Genomic DNA, 16,550 nt, shown 5'->3' with positions numbered 1-16,550 from the left:
TATTTTCTGTAGTATGGTGAGCAGAATCACGAATGAGGTCTAACTAAGGTTTTAGATAAATTTAACATTACCTCCTACTTTTGTACTCTATTCCTCTGGGCATAAAACAAGAAACTATTTGTATTCTTTATGGCCTTGGTCCACCTGCGCTGCTACTTTTAGAATCTTGTGGATCTGAATCCCTGAATCCGTTTGCTCCTTTACCCCTCTTAGGTTCTTACCATCCAGGATACCAAAGTGGATCACTTCACATTTCTCTAAATTAAATTTCATCCACCACCTATCCAAAGATTATTTTTCATACAGAGTAGTGGACAGGTGGAACAGACTATCAGTGAAAGCAACTAATGCTGCATTAAATGATTCATTCAGAAAAAGAAGAATTTGAAGATGTGTGGACAGCTGAAGACTTGGACAAGCAATTACTTGAATAGTGGGGATCTGAGATTCACTGGCTGTTCTGAAGCTTTTGCTTGCATAATCTTTTTTAAGGTGTATCTTCAGAACTTTCTCCTAGGAGATAGAGTGTTTTATGTTTTCTCATGTTCTTGTAGGGCATTGTGAAAGACTCCAATATCTATCAGAGACGGACATATTGGAATTATAGGGCCAAGCAGAGAGGTCATGATTGACAGAAGTGGACTTCTACAGGTATTCCTTTTTAAAAATAAATACTCTGGTGTTGAGTTCTTGTTTTGGGATATCTCGAAAACTGCGCAAGTAGCAATCCTAAACATATGGAGACAGACACCGTACCAACAAATAAACAGTGATAAATCCCCACTATACACACAAAAAATAGATACAAATCAACTAAGGGGGCAGCCATTGAAAGACATAAAAATAACATTGCATTTGGTATAGCACCTTTCATGCTAGTCATCTGCTCCTCTTTATAAAATAGGATTTATTCTCAGAAGTTGGGTAAGTGTAAACAGCCTGGTTATTTGGGTCTATCAGAATCTAGCATTCTGGAGTCCTGTAGCTCAGTGGTTAGAGCACTCGCTTTGCAAGCGAGAGACCTGAGTTCAATTCCAGGCAGAGGGCGAAACCTTGGGCAAGTTTCCTTACTCCACACGCCTAATAATAAACCCTCCAAAACCAAAAACAATAATAAATTGGTCATTTTCAATCTACGACTGTTTGTGGGATATTGCTGTGCGCAATTGGCTGCCGCGTTCGCCCACAAATATACAGTCAATTCACTTTACAGTGTGTTCTGTGAAGCGCTTTGGGACGTCCTCCCGACGTGAAAAGTGCTATATCAAATGCAAGGATTATTATTATTATTATTAGCATGAGAGCTCCAAATGTTCACTTGGATGAGAGGTTCTTACTAGATTTGAACAGAAAATCTAAAGTACTTGTGTACTTGTGTGCGACAGCCAGGTAATTTACTATCTCCTGGCACAGGAACAAACTTGGGCGAATTCCACTGAATCAACCCTCAGGGAAATCACATTAAGTTCAGGTCACCCTGATCCAGAGAGAATGCAATCTCAGAGTTTTCGGAGACAAACAGTGCTTTTGTCCTTCAGTCAGAGCTTGATCTACAATTTACAATGTGGAGTCAGACACACCTCTTCCACCAGAAGTGCGGATCAGTCGAACCCTAAACACAAACTTTGCTGCATTGTTCAAACCCAAAGATGGATTTTTCCTGAAGCATTTTATTGCCTAAACTATTTTGATTAGGGCTTGTTTCATTGGAGCTTCAAGGCAGGAGGCGATAGTTCATGCTGGCAGTACAATATATTGGAGACGGATTATGATTGGGAAGAGACACAGCGTGAAGGCCAAGCACTGGGTTGGGATAAACCATTCTTCTGCACCTCCAACTAGCTGGTTCTAGAGTGTAACTAGCTGGGTACAAGGAACAGGATTTGAAAATCAGTCCACCTTAATGGCAGGGCATTGCTGTAGGTCCTTTAAAGAGAACAGGTAAAAACAAAGGAAAGATCATTCACTTTCTCTTTTATGATTATAAAAAATTATTATTAAAAAAATGCCCAAATTGAAGTTTCTCCCTGGCACAGTGTGGTGGTACTCTATGGTACACAAGAACATAAGAATTTGCTGGCAAAAGAAGACCGAGGTCAATCTAGTTTGCCTTCCATCAGCCTGGCAGTCACTTGGCATGTTGTGATGTCCCAAACTATGTCCTATATCCTGAGATATCATTTTCTAGCAGAAATCTATCTGATTTTTTCTTGAAACTGCACAGTATAGTGTGGGCTCAGAACAACAGTTCCAAACGTGGCATGTTGTTTATCTTATGTTAATCTGGAGAGATGCCGATAGGGAGACGACATTTCCCTACAGGGAAGAATAAAAACTCAAGAGTTACTACTTGCTGCCATTAATGCTTCTCCCAGTGGTGGAGTAAAAGATGAGGAATCAACCAAGACATTGATGTACTTTTGAATGTTTAGGGATGTTTTTCCTTCACATTGCTCTAGCTATTGAAATCAGTCTCCGAGAGTCTATAAATAGTTGTGTTCTGCACATTGAGTATTTCTTTTCTATCCAATTTTCCCCCTCCTTTTCTGAAGGTCCTAATATGCACTGGGGTAACGTTTCATGGTTCATCCCCCCCATTTTCCTTTAAACCCCCCCCCCCCTCCCTCCTTCAATGGCAATTCTTCACAAATGAGCATAGACAATGAGTGTCAACAGGCTACTTAACCATTGAGACGTATCGAAGACGTGAGAAGGCACTACATCAAATGCAAGGATTATTATTGTTATTATTACTATTAGCCATATGTGGGGAAGAAGCATTACAGCCAAGCCTCAAACTTTTTAACCCTATGTTACATGTATGTTCTCTCTAGCATTTTTTTTAAAGAGGGGGTGGCACTGGAGCAAGAAAACCTGGTTGACTCTTCCCCCCCCCCCTCCTCCCTTGCTCGTTCCATTGTTCATTGTGCAATACTTTATCAATTATTTTTAATTTATTCTAAAAGACCTGCCTAATTGCCTTGGCTGTGGGGATAGCGACATGCACGTCTGCAATTTGTTATTCCCAGAGATCTCTTTTTTATAATAACACAGAGTGAATCACAGGATGGAATCTGTCTTGGAGTTGAGCGGTGCCAATAGGCTGACTTTGTACATTGCCAAAACAATGGGTTTCAATGAGATCACTCTGGAAAAATGAGAATGCAGCCGATTTTCAAGTCAATTTAAACTGGGCTGCATGAGTGTGTTCAATGAAGAATGAACAACTTCACCGAGCTAAACATCAGAAAACGGTTCACAAATTCTCTTGGATCAGACTTGGTGTAATTAGGCAATGTGAGCCCACCCCTAAGAATACATTCCTAGATCCACTTTGACTCTTTTTTGGAAGGATAATAATCATAATAATAATAAGGATGATCTTTTATGAATCAGGGTTTGGACTGCTTCCATTATTCCAAACAAATTATAATCATCACAAAGTGTGTTCAGCTCAACAAAGAAAATGCACGAACAATTAAGATAAGTTAATAGTCTCAAATCTAGCAAAGCACCTTCAATGGTTACTCTGAACGTTAATTGAAGGCTGAACTAATTCCTGACTAGTTAAAGAATTGTGGATTTCATTTGACAAGACTGGAGGCTGCTGAACAAGGGAAGAGTAGGGAGGGGGAGGTAGTGGCAGGCATGTTCAAAGACATAGGTTTTAAAGCAGGACTTCAAGACACATAGACGGGGTGAGATAGAGGGTTAGATTAAGGAAGTTCCAGAGGTTAAGGATATAGGGTCTGAATGTTCAGCCACCGATAATGGATGGAGGATGCACACCAAGTTCTCAATTATCTGAATAGAAAGTGCAAGCAGTGGAATAGTAATAATAATCCTTTCATTTGATATAGCGCCTTATCACGTCTTCGAGACGTTTCAAAGCACTTCACAAGATATATGATGAAGTGAATTGTTTGTGTACTTTGTGGGTGAACCGCCGCAGCCAATTGCGCACAGAGGGAAAAGGAAGTGGTAGGGTGTGGAGGAATTTATGGGTGAAGGTGAGGACCTTGAAATTGATCTGCTGAGAGACGGAGCCAGTGGAATTTGGCAAGAACTGAAATCATGGGCGTACAGATTCTGATGTGGTGGAAAATAAGAATCATGATCTGCAGAGCTGTTTCTGCCAAGAATTTACTTCTCGACTTTGTGTGAATGGCAAAAAAATGATGTTTTTTCCCTGGTGAGAGGGCAGACAGACTGACCTGCTTTTCCCTGTGCCAATTCCTCTCTTATGATATGAGCCAGCTATTGAGGCATTCATGAGTACAAAGCTTTCTAATTTTTACCCTTTCGCCCATCCTCCGTTTTTAGAACCACTTTCTGTTCACAAAGTCCACCCAATCACTTTGAAACACACACTACAGGATCCCCACACTGTAGCAGATAATAATAAAAATAATAATAATACCCTCTTTTCTGAGCTCATGTGAACTCTCCATTTTGAGTCACGGCTGAGTCAGCATGTTTCCCAAAGTAGCTCCAAAGATTTCAATGGAGTTTGAAACTAAAGCCTGGGAGCTGATCCAGAGCTGCCTCTAACTGGAAATAATTGCTACTAGCCGGTTCCCACTGTGTATTATTGGCCGTGGAAAAAAAAACGCTTCTGATCGCAATCCATTGGTTCCTCCTGGAAATTAAGCATTTAACGATGTCATGTGAGAAAAAGATGGAGCTTTACCTGTGACCATACTCCACCACCACGTTCAAAATGCTCGCCAATCACAGTACTATTTAGCCTAATATTCGACGAAAGGCAACTTGGGCAAGAAACTGGGGGACTACTGGTGTTCATCAAATTGCAACACAGGGAATGTTGCTACCATCAGATTTAACGGGTCAGTTATAACTTCCATCTAAAAAGCATCAAGTGGCTTTTTAAATGAGTCCAGTGACTTGGCCTCTACCGCCTTTCCTGGTAATTTGTTTCAGTTGTACATTGCTATTTGCATAAAGAAAAACTTTCCTAAAATTGCCCTTTACAACTGTAAACCTATGTCCTCTTGTTCTACTGCCTTGATGCATCCCAAAGTATTGATCTGGGTTTACTTTTTCAATCTCTTTTAATATTTTGTTCATCTCTATGATGTTCCTCTGAGTCATCTTCTCTCAAGCATGAAGAGCCCTAGCTTTCTAATAGTTGCTCGTAGCTCTAACAATGGGGGATCGTGCTTGCTACTCTCCTCTGCATCACTTCTGGGCACCCATCTTCAATGGCGTTGACCAGAACTATATGCGGTATTCAGTGTTTCGCCTACAAAATATGCAGAATACATTTACAGTGTATTCCGTGAAGCGCTTTGAGGCATCTCGAAGATCTGATAAGCCGTTGTATCAAATGCAGTGATTATTATTATTATGGTCTGACCAGAGGCACCGTACAGCTTGAGCTCTGACATCTAAACGTTTAGATGTGATTTAGCGATATAGCCCAGAATCCTGTTTGAACCCTCCATCTCTTTCAGCTTCCCCTCAGCAAGTTCTATTCCAGCCATGGAGTACTTACGGAGTTTCCTATTCTTGGATCCTATATGTAGTACCTTGCATTTATTTATCCACCTTGTTTACTAAACTTTATTTACCAGTTATCCGTCCATGTGCATACCCTATCAAGCTCTCTTTGTAGGACCTTTGCTGCCTCTTCTGACTCCACAGCTTGGGACATAATAATCTTGGCATTTGATATAGAGAGTCCCATGTGTGCCACCGTACCTTTGTAAATACAGAGAATACCACCTCGCATAAAAACATTGCAAAGAAGACAAATTTTGTAAAAAAGATGCATTTGATAGAAACGTGAAATACTGCATGTGATAATCCTTCCATTTGATACGGAGCCTTATCGTGTCGTTGATGGCGCGCTTGTATTATTTTTTAATGATATTTATTTTTTATTTATGTGTTGTTTGCTGCGTGCAAAGTTCACCCTGTAACAGGAGCTCCCTCTGCTGACAGCACAGCTTACTGAGCGAGCCCTGATACATAAACGACATTACTCATCACAGCCTAAACATAGCTGCTGCATTGTGGTCATCGAATACGGAAGCTTCAGCTTAGCTACAGGAAAACTAATCTGATGTGCTTGTAGCTGGTGTTTAAATTTTCAACAAAAATACAGAACCCAGTCGAGTCCTCCTCTCTGGGTTTCACTATTTTCAAGAACGATGTGATCGATAGTCACTGTAAAATCTACCCATAGCTTTAGATATAAGTAGATATAAAGGTAAATTGTATTGTATTGCACTCATTAAGAGTAAATGCTAAATGTTACATTCTTTTGAGCTGGAACTTTGCGAATGCTCTTATAATAACTACCATGTCTTAAAAAAACACTCTGCAAAACCACTTTAATTTTTTTTTAAAAGAATTGTTTGGAATTATGGAAAATTCCCAAATCAGGTCTCAACTTGGAAGCTGGACCTTTATAAGAACTGTGGAAAACATCCAAATTGAAGAGGTCTAATTTGAAGAATTTTCCACAATTCTGCACAACCGTACGTTTAAAAACAAATTGGTCTGACAGAGCAGGACTCAATGGAATTTCATTCAGGCCTGAAGTCTTTTTCTTTTCTGCAAACGTTTCACCAGGACTTAATTAATTGAATTTACCAGACTTTTGATCCGACTTATTATGTGCCAACTATAGGCCAGCTGTCTTCACAACATTATCCTCCATCACATTTGTATAGTCTGCCGGGTGTCTTGACACATGGGGAAGCCCATCACCCTGCTTTAACAGTATCCGTGAGTTCCGTGTATGCCACCTGCCCACGGAAGTTCCCGTGTTTGGAATGGAATGCGTACTTCTCCCCGGAGGGATGTACCCTGCTTACCCAAATCTGGAGAGTATGAGGCACAGGTTGGAAAGTGCCAAGACTTGGGGACCCCAGAGAGGGGACTTCTCTGCACTTTTCAATCATTTATCTTAATGTGAAGAGCTGATCAGCATATCCACAACACGAGTTGATCTCTGTTTGCCGCAGTTACCGATCTGCAGTTACGCCTATTACCAGGAATTTGGTGGAGGGGTTAAAGGAAATTGTCCACCTGTCCTCTTGACCGGTGTGCTGGAGAAAACATACCTTTGCAAATAAGGAGAACCTTATCTCAAATTTAAAAATCGCAAAGCAGAAAACAAGTTTCATATGAAAGATGCATTTGATTGAAACCTGATAGATCCTCACCTTCAAAGTTCTCCATGGCTTTGCACCTCCCTAACTCCGTGACCTCCTAAACCCACTACCAACCGGTCTCCTCCCTCTGTTCAGCGGGCTCCAGCCTGCTTCACGTTCCCCGCTTTGCCAGCCTCTCTACCTCCACTCTCCGGAACTCCATCCCACAGTCGCTCCACCTCGCCCCCTCCCTTGCCTCCTTCAAGACCCGTCTCAAGACCCTGCTGTTCGACCATGCCTTCGGTCATCCTCCTATTCCTGCCCTCCACCCCTCCTGATCCCAACCATCAGCTCAGGTGGGGATCCTGATGTGAAAGACGCTATACAAATGTAATTTGTTGTTGTTGAATATTGCGTGATATAATCTTTGCATTTGATAAGAGCATCCAAACCAGACTGAGAGTTTCATGTATACTACTTACTCATGGAAGTTTTCATAGCTGGCCAGACAATGCAAGTGATGTGGTTTAGCTGGTTAAACTCCAGCTAAACCACATAGCTTGCCATTGGAAGCAGGGTCTGGCAAGCTTCCCGCTGTTTGTCCAGCCAGGATCACCCTTTTTGGGGATTTTCCATACTTCTAAACAATCTTAAATTTGAAAACAAAATGTGTGTGTTAGGGTTTTAGCAGGGTGAGAAGAATCCCTGCTTCTTGACACCGATCTGTTCTTCCGAGTCCTACTGATGAGCTGTGCAATTCTTTGAAATTGTTTTCTTGCAATATTCAGACTTGGTAGAGGCAAATCATTATCAGAACATTCTTTGAATCCATATACAATATTAAGTACATTTTCAATATACACTGTAATTGTGATTCAAATACAATGAAATTCAAGCCATTATATAGTCAACACAAAATATAATTTCTCCCCTGCAAAATCTGTTTTAGGTCCAAAGATTTTCTTTATAGTGATTTATAGTCTTAAGATTTTCTATATGTTGAATTTGCTGACTGTAGGTTAAAGCTAAGATTTCTCTTTCTATTTGTGCATTGTTTATTTTGCTTTTAAAGATAATCTTTCCATTTGAAACAGCACCTATAATGTCGAGAATTGTTGTGAAGTGTAGTGACTGTGTATTTGTAGGGATTTGCTTGGGATTCAGGGAATGAACGTTACAACTGAAGCCAACTCCAGAGGAAACGTTTCCACATTTGTATTGTTTCTTAGAATCGATACTCCAGCGTAAACTTTGGTTATTGTGGCCTGTAATAAACATCTGGATTGTGAAAAAAAATCAGCGAGCACGGAAAAGAGCTCTCATTTGTTGCGTAACATGCCAGATTGTCCCTCTGTGTGACAGATATTTCATACTCTGCAGTCCATTTATGACATGATTCCCTCCTGCACCATTTCATTTACTTTATTTCTCAGCATTTCTCAGGGAACAAGGTACAGTATGTACCTTGCAAGAAGTAGTCTGGTCTCTGACACTAATATGAAAATCAGCCTTAGAATCGTGGACCATAACTGGAACATTTTCCAAAGCACCTGTACACTTTTGCAATATTATTTCTACTGCTTCCTCAATTTAGACTGGAAAATGTGTTTTTGTAAGGCGGAAAAATATACAGTAGCTCTTTTCTACTAAATATGTATTTGCGAGTAAATTGGTATGCACCAAGCTTGGTAGAGGCAAATCATTATCATAACATTCTTCAAATACAATATTCCATACATGTTCGATATACATTGCAGTTGTGATTCTCATATAATGAAATTCAAGCCTTTGTATAGTCAACCGAAATATGATTTTTCTTCTGCAAAATCTGTTTTAGATCCAAAGGTCCATAAGTGGTTTATAGTCTACGATTTTCCATTTCAGAATATTTCTTTGTGAGTAAATTCATATGCATTATGTTTGGGTAATAGTAAAATGAATCCAGTTGCTATCTGCTTTTCCAGCGCCTTAGGACATCATCCTGACGTGAAAGACGCTACACACATGTAATTTGTTAATTGTTGTTGTAAGTACTCTGTGAAGAGCAGCTCACCTCAGATTCCTCAAAGCCACTCCATCTACAAAGATCAAGTCAGTGAAAAAATACACACTACTTGCCTGGACGTTTGCAGCTAAAACAACACTTGAGAAGTTCGACACCAACTGGCTGCCATATTTCGCCCACAAAACACACAGTCACTACACTTTAGAGCGTATCCTATGAAGCGCTTCGAGATGTCTCGACGTTATAAGGCGCTATATCAAATGCAGGGATTATTATTTTTATTATTCAGGAGAAAGCAGGTCATACAATTGGCACCCAGGCCATTCAAGACAAGATTCACTTTCTCTCAATGATTCATTGTGGTTGTAAGTGAGTAATATCTACAGAATAAATTGCAGGGTCTCACCAACTTTGCCTGACTGAAGAAGCTCAATACTATCCAAGAGAACAGTGGGGCACCACCACCTGCAAAGTCTCCTGGAACATCCTACTCAACACCATCAAGGGAGGACTATTGCCACAGGACCTCAGCAATTTAAAGAGAAGGCCTCATCGCATCTTTCTCAGGGAAATGCCGGCCCTTGCAATGTTGCCCACAGCCCGAGACTAGTAAAGGAAAAAGTCTAATCCAAGACAAATTCCACATCACATTTTACCTGGTGAATTTGTTTCTTAAAAGGGTTTGTTGCCAACACTCATCTGCGCACATACAGAATAACACAACAATCAGTGTTGCAGTTATAAACTGTGAGGAATAGTGGTTTTCATACTTCTCTAAAAAGATACTTTGATACTTCTTTCAAAATATTGGGAAAAATACAAAGCTATTAACTCAATAGATTTACTAAATATTAGTTTCACTGTGAGAACAAATAATGACATTGATATTAATAAAACACGCACAGTATCATACTAGCAATATGGAATAGGAACTGATATTTCCCTATCCTTGTCCAGGGAGGAGAAGGTTCCTCGTTCTGATGACTATTCAGTGACCTTTACTGTTAGGTGTTCATATAAAGTAACTGAGTGAATGTTGGGCAAAACACTCAGCACTACTCCCAACGACTGGGTAATAATTCCTCTTCGCTGGGCCGCCTGGGATTAGATATATAACAACTTGCTCAAAAATACTCTACAATTTAATCTTTTCAAAAAGAAAACATGATTAAGAGTTTAAATATTGATTTATCACATGCAATATTCCTTTCAGATTGTTTTTTTTTAAATTTAAATAATAGATATTGAAAGATTGAGAATGCATTTTATTCCTTTGATACCTGAATGTACTTTTTTTTTAACTTTAATTACGTTAGGTCAACTGGATCATGCGCTTCTTTTATATTTTTCCCAGCAGCAGTTAGGACACAAAATTGAAGCTGAGATGATTGAGCACTATCTTCATAAAAAGTGCCCGGCAAGCATTTGCTCATCTGCTTGTCAGACAGTATTGCACAGTTTTGCACTGAAATATAACATTTGATCGTGAAAGGATTCTCCCAATACGCGTACATATCATCAGTAAAACAAAAACCAAATTGGCTGTCCTTCATATGATAAATATAGATTGCAACACTCCCCCCATCATTTTGGTTGACATTGAATGGTAAAAGAAGCATAAAATTATCTCATATAGGGCAATCGAGGGTAAAAGTGGAGTCCTGTAGCTCAGTGGTTAGAGCACTCGCCTCGCCAGCGAGAGTCCTGGGTTCGATTCCCGGGCAGGGCAAAATGTTGGACAAGTTTCCTTACTCCACACCCCTCTGTTTACCTAGCAGTAAATAGGAACCCGGTTGTTAGTCGAATGGCAGATTGCTTTTCCGGGGGTAATAATTCCTTCCCAAATTTAAAAAAAAAATAATAAATTGGTCACTCAATCCATGTCTGTTTGTGGGACGCTGCTGTGTGCAATTGGCTGCCGGGTTTCGCCCACAAAATATACGGTTAATTCACTTTACTGTATATCCCATGAAGTGTTTTGAGGCATTCGAAGACGTGATAAGGTACTCTATCAAATGCAAGGATTATTATTATCATATAAGGTGACCATGCCTGTTTAAGAGCTGTGAAAGGAGAAAATATCAACTTAAGTTCTCCTTCTGTATTCCTCGGTCCTCGATCACACCACGGTCTTGCCCTACGCTACATCTGCGGCCTCCAGCTACGCTGAACAGACTGGTTCCTTCACTCAGTGAACACTGGCCTGCTTCACGTTCCCCCATCCTCTCTACCACGGCGGGCTGGCTTTCAGCCTCTCTGCCCTCACTCTCTGGAACTCCGTCGTGGAACCCCTCCAACGCTCTCTCTCTTTCACTTCCCGCTTTCAAGGCATGTCTCAAAACATACCTCGCTCGCTGACTGCACTTTCGGTTATCTTTTCCTTCCCCCGCCTTCCCACCTCCAGCTCGGGCGCCCGTACAGCTTTGTCAAGCGCTTCGAGATGTCCTCCTGACGTGAAAGGCGCTGTATTGAATTCATTGTATCCTGCTAGAAAGTGTGTGCATTTGGGTTTCGATGAACAACGGGATTGGGCTTGATGTGATATCCTTCCTTCACCACATTTGAAGACCTGGGTGCGGTGACTGGGCGCTGACAGACAGAATCCTACCACAGAATGAATCACCGGGAGTGAGAAAGGGGTGGAGGGAACCAGACCAAGAGGAACGTGGATACCACAGTGAAAAGATCTGGACAATTAGCGATTTGGGCCAAATCCCGAGAATTGATAAAAATAGAATGAGTGAGGGTGGGGCAGAGCAGTTGTCCAGTCAGGACCTTTGTAGCTATTAAGCCTTTGCCTTATCATAGTTGCAGACATGCCAATCCCTCCAGGTTATCTTGGGAATATTATGGACTTGCTTGGCTCTTTCCTTACCTTGTCCCATCAGAGCCAGTTCAGTCCCAGGAGAACGATGCTCACTTTACTCACTCACTTACTCACCTCCCTTTGGCCAGTGTCGTTTATGTGGGGGGACGAAGACGAGAAAGAACCGTTAAATGTGGAGTCCTGTAGCTCAGTTGTGGAGTCCTGTAGCTCAGTGGTTAGAGCACTCGCTTTGCAAGCGAGAGACCTGAGTTCAATTCCAGGCAGAGAGCGAAACCTCGGGCAAGTTTCCTTACTCCACACAGAGCCTAATAATAATCCCTCCAAAACCAAAAACAATAATAAATTGGTCATTTTCAGTCCACGGCTGTTTGCGGGACATTGCTGTGCGCAATCGGCTGCCGCCCGCGTTCGCCCACAAATATACAGTCAATTCACTTGACAGTGTGTTCTGTGAAGCGCTTTGCGACGTCCTCCCGACGTGAAATGCGCTATAGCAAAAGCAAAGATTATTATGAGTAGTAGTAGTATTATTATAAATAAAGATCTGTGCATATTTCTCCTTCGGAGCCTTTTATTTTAAAAAAGAGAGAGAATCACGATGGAGAGTCAGTACAAAGAATATGTTCACTCTCTCACCCTCGTCCCAGGGCCTCTTTAATTCCTCTTACAGCATTTCTGAGAGTTATCCCCGTTACTGTTCTGGGAGAAATTACTGAGTGTAAGATAATGATCCTAATAATAATAATAATAATAATAATAATAGTGATAGCATTAATCAATAATAATAAACCTCACGCAATCACAGCACGAATCATCTAATTTCAAATGCAAATTAAAATGAATTTAAATCAAAATTTAGGAAATAATGGTACTTTTTTGCTCTCTTTTTTTACACATATCCTGAGTGCAAAGTGCAGCGATAATAATGCAGGAGGATCCTGTGCAACAAACCCATCCATCGCCAGTACCTGTTGAGATGGATATCCCTTGTGCTGTGCTGTCCTCTGTGTGTGTGTTGTGTGTTGTGTGTATGTGTTGCAATTTATTTCAATACAGAAACCAAACACAAAAGAAACCGGTGAGTGATTTAACTTACATTTCGAGTGTCGGGGTTCACTGTGCGGTGCAGGTGCTGCAGTGTGTGTGTGTAGTGTGTAGTGTGTAGTGCAGAGGATATGGTGATTATTGTCTCTTTTTTTTTGTTATTCTTTTTCATTTATTTTTATTTCTGGAGTTAGTGCATTCAAAACAAAATTTTGCAAGAAAAAAAAATAAAAGTCCTCGACAGCTTCTGAACGCAATCAAAAAAAAAAGAACGGAATTTGCTATTGCAATTTGAAATGAAGTATTCAGGGGTTTCCTTTTACTCAAATTAAATGAAATTAAATGAAATCCTGACTTAAATCCCAGTTTCTTTGAGGAGGGAACACAATCTTAGGCCCTCTGGTACCTGCATCAAACAAAAAAAAAAGGGCTGGGAAAAGGGAAACCTTTTGTGGGGTTTTTTTTTCACACACACACACACACACACACACACACAGACGTACGAATAAAAAAAAAGGGTGCAATTCAGAAAAGGTGCACAGGAATAAAACACGACTCCTGGGTGGGGGGTTGGTGTGAAGTGGGGGGGATTGCAACACGTCGGGAGTTGTTGGGTTTGAGTGTCGCACTTGCCCGACTTGTTGAGTTTTTTGGGGTAATGAAAGGGGATTTGATGATGGGTCGTGTTACCCCCCACCAGACCCCCCCCCCCCCACACACACACACACACCCACTGGGTTGTGCAGGGATTCCCATAGTGATCCCTTACACCAGGACTGTTCAGTTGCATGTTGTACCCAATACCGTGGTACCACACTTGCAAAAGATAACTGGGTTTGAAGATATTAATACTAATAATAATACCAATAATAATAATATCTCTCTCCCCCTCTCTCTCCATCGCCCCCCATCAAAGCAGATTCACACCCAAAACTTGGGGTAAGACAAGCCTGATAACTTATTAATAATAATCCTTGCATTTGGTATAGCGCTGCTCACGTCGGGAGGATGTCCCAAAGCGCTTCGCAGAACACACTGTAAAGTGAATTGACTGTATATTTGTGGGCGAACGCGGCAGCCAATTGCGCACAGCGATGTCCCACAAACAGTCGTAGATTGAAAATGACCAATTTATTATTGTTTGGGGTTTTTTCGAGGGATTATTATTAGGCTCTGTGTGGAGTAAGGAAACTTGCCCAAGGTTTCGCCCTCTGCCTGGAATTGAACTCAGGTCTCTCGCTCGCAAAGCGAGTGCTCTAACCACTGAGCTACAGGACCCCACAATTTATTGTCTTTAAAATAAACCTGGGGGTGGGGGGGGGGGGGGGGGGGGTGGAGGTTATTTTATTTAAAACCTACTTAAAAGAAGAGAACTGTTTCAGATGTGGTAAACTCCGCTGTTGCGATGGGGGTTAAACAGCAAAGCAAAGCACCTTGTTGGGCAATAAAAAAAAGTGGGTGGGGGGTATGGGTGGGGGGTGGGTGGGTGGTGGGGTGCCAGATTCTAACCATACAACAAAAAGTAAGGCGTCTGCTCGCGAACACAGCTCTGGGCAATTCAATTCTCTTTTTTTGGGGTGTGTGTGTGTGTGGGTGGGGGGGGGGGAGGGGAGGGGGAGGAGGGGGGGATTTCTTAAGCAATGTATTTATGTGTTTATTTAATTCATGCCATTTTTTTTTCAGGGTGGGGGGGGGGGAGGGTGGAGGGAGGGGGGGGCATTGAAATAAAATAAAAATTGGCCCGGCGTTAGGAGAATAAAAACAGATCAGCACTGGGTGGCAAACGATTGCAATGATAATAATAATAATAATAATAATAATAATAATAATAATAATAATAATAATAATAATAATAGCAATAGCAACAGCAACACACACACACACACACCAAAACGTGTGCAAATCCACCACCAAATGCACGCGTGGTGTAAGGTTTTTAGGGGGTGGAGGGGGAGGGGGAGAGGGGGGAGGGGGAGAGGGGGGGATGGGGGGGGGAGAAAGACGTTGTTTTTGACGCAGGAAAGACACAGATCTTGTCTTTTCGAGAGAAGGCAATTTTAAGTACGTCATTAATATGGCGCCAAAAGATTTTGAAGTATGAGCTGTTTGGGTGCCAGGTCCTGGGGTGCACACCAGTGCCAAAAAGGGGGGTCAAACCCCCTGCTCCCGTGGAGGTAAATCCCCCCCAAAGTGTCTTTGCAAAGTCTGCTCTGTTTGCACAGTTGTTCTTCTCTCTCTCTCTCTCTCTCTCCCCCTTCCACACTCCCCCCTCCCCATCACCATCACCACCACCTCTCTCTCTCTCTCTCTCTCTCTGGGTTTGCAACCCCCCCCCCACCCCCCACCCCCCACCCACCCCACAACCTGATCCAAAGAGGGGGGGGAGAGAGAGAGAGAGAGAGAGAGAGAAGGGGGGGAAAAAAAAGGGGGAAACGTAACTGCAACGACAACAACAACCACCACCACCACCAGGAGAGGAGGAGGAGGAGGAGGAGGAACAAGATTACTCGCTGCGTTTTTTGGGGGTTGTTTTTTTTTTGGGGGGTCGAAAAAAAAAGAGCCACACAGCAACAACAACAACAACAAAAAAGAACTACAACACTGAACAACGCCGAGACGCAGTTTTTTTTTTTGCTGCTTTTTTTTTTGCAGGGGATCGGGGGCCACAGGATAACAGCAACGCAACAGGGACTGCGTGCAAGTGCAGACTGGAAGGTGGGAATATGGCAATAGAGAGAGAGAAGGGGAGAGGGGATGGAGAGATAGGACGAGGGAGTGTGTGAGAGAGAGAGGGGGAGAGAGGGGGGAGAGGGAGTGGAGTGGAGGAAAGGAGCTGCAAAGTGTGTGTGTGTGTGTGAGAGAGAGAGAGAGAGAGAGGAGATGGAGAGATAGAACGAGGGAGTGTGAGAGAGGAGGGAGAGAGGGAGGGAGGGAGGGAGTGGAGGGGAGGAAAGGAGCTGCAAAGTGTTTGTGTGTGTGTGTGTGTATGTGTGTGTGAGTGAGAGAGAGAGAGAGAGAGAGCAAAGCAAAGCAACCATTGCATTGGCAGCCATCTCAGTGCTGTGAAACTGCATGTTTTTTTTTGCACAGACACACACACACACAGAGACACACACACACACACACAGAGAGAGAGAGATTTATATGCATTCATGTGCATTGGGCCGTTGCCCCCGAACGAAGTGCGCGTCTCTCGAACCGCTTTTTATTTGGGTGTTCAGGGACTCGAGAGAGAGAGAGAGAGAGAGAAAAAAAAACGAATCAGCACCGAATTCAGGACTCTCCACTCTTGATAACACCACCATCACCAGCGTGTGGCCCCGAGGATACACTCTCACCGCAACAAAACACACACACACACACACGAGAGTCGAAGGTAAATGCATTTGCAGCAAGAAACCCCCCCCCCCAAAAAAAAAAATAATAATATATATAATGTATATGTATATCTGTATATAATGTGCAGGGCGAATTATTTTATTGATGGTACTAGAAGATGGGCAACTGGTTTTTTTTGGGGGGGTGTGTGTGGGGGTGTGTGTGTGGGTGTTGG

At 42.2% G+C, this 16,550-nt stretch overlaps 1 protein-coding gene across 2 annotated transcripts in view; it reads left to right on the top strand.

The window, feature by feature from the left end:
* Window positions 1–14,982: 14,982 nt before the first annotated feature.
* jade2 (jade family PHD finger 2) overlaps window positions 14,983–16,550 on the top strand; it is a 74,760-nt gene continuing 73,192 nt past the window's right edge. Inside the window, exon 1 of one of the 2 annotated variants that reach the window (XM_042339868.1) lies at window positions 14,983–15,171. The gene's annotated coding sequence lies outside the window, so the exon portion shown is untranslated. Of the gene's footprint in view, window positions 15,172–15,576; window positions 15,713–16,550 lie in introns of those variants that run through there. The other variant, XM_007901296.2, reaches the window with a different exon arrangement.

The sequence above is a fragment of the Callorhinchus milii genome, unplaced genomic scaffold (assembly GCF_018977255.1).
Source record: "Callorhinchus milii isolate IMCB2004 unplaced genomic scaffold, IMCB_Cmil_1.0 Scaffold13, whole genome shotgun sequence".
Taxonomy (NCBI): Eukaryota; Metazoa; Chordata; class Chondrichthyes; order Chimaeriformes; family Callorhinchidae; genus Callorhinchus; species Callorhinchus milii.
Note: the sequence above shows the minus strand (reverse complement) of the source record. Positions and strands in the feature narration are given on the sequence as shown.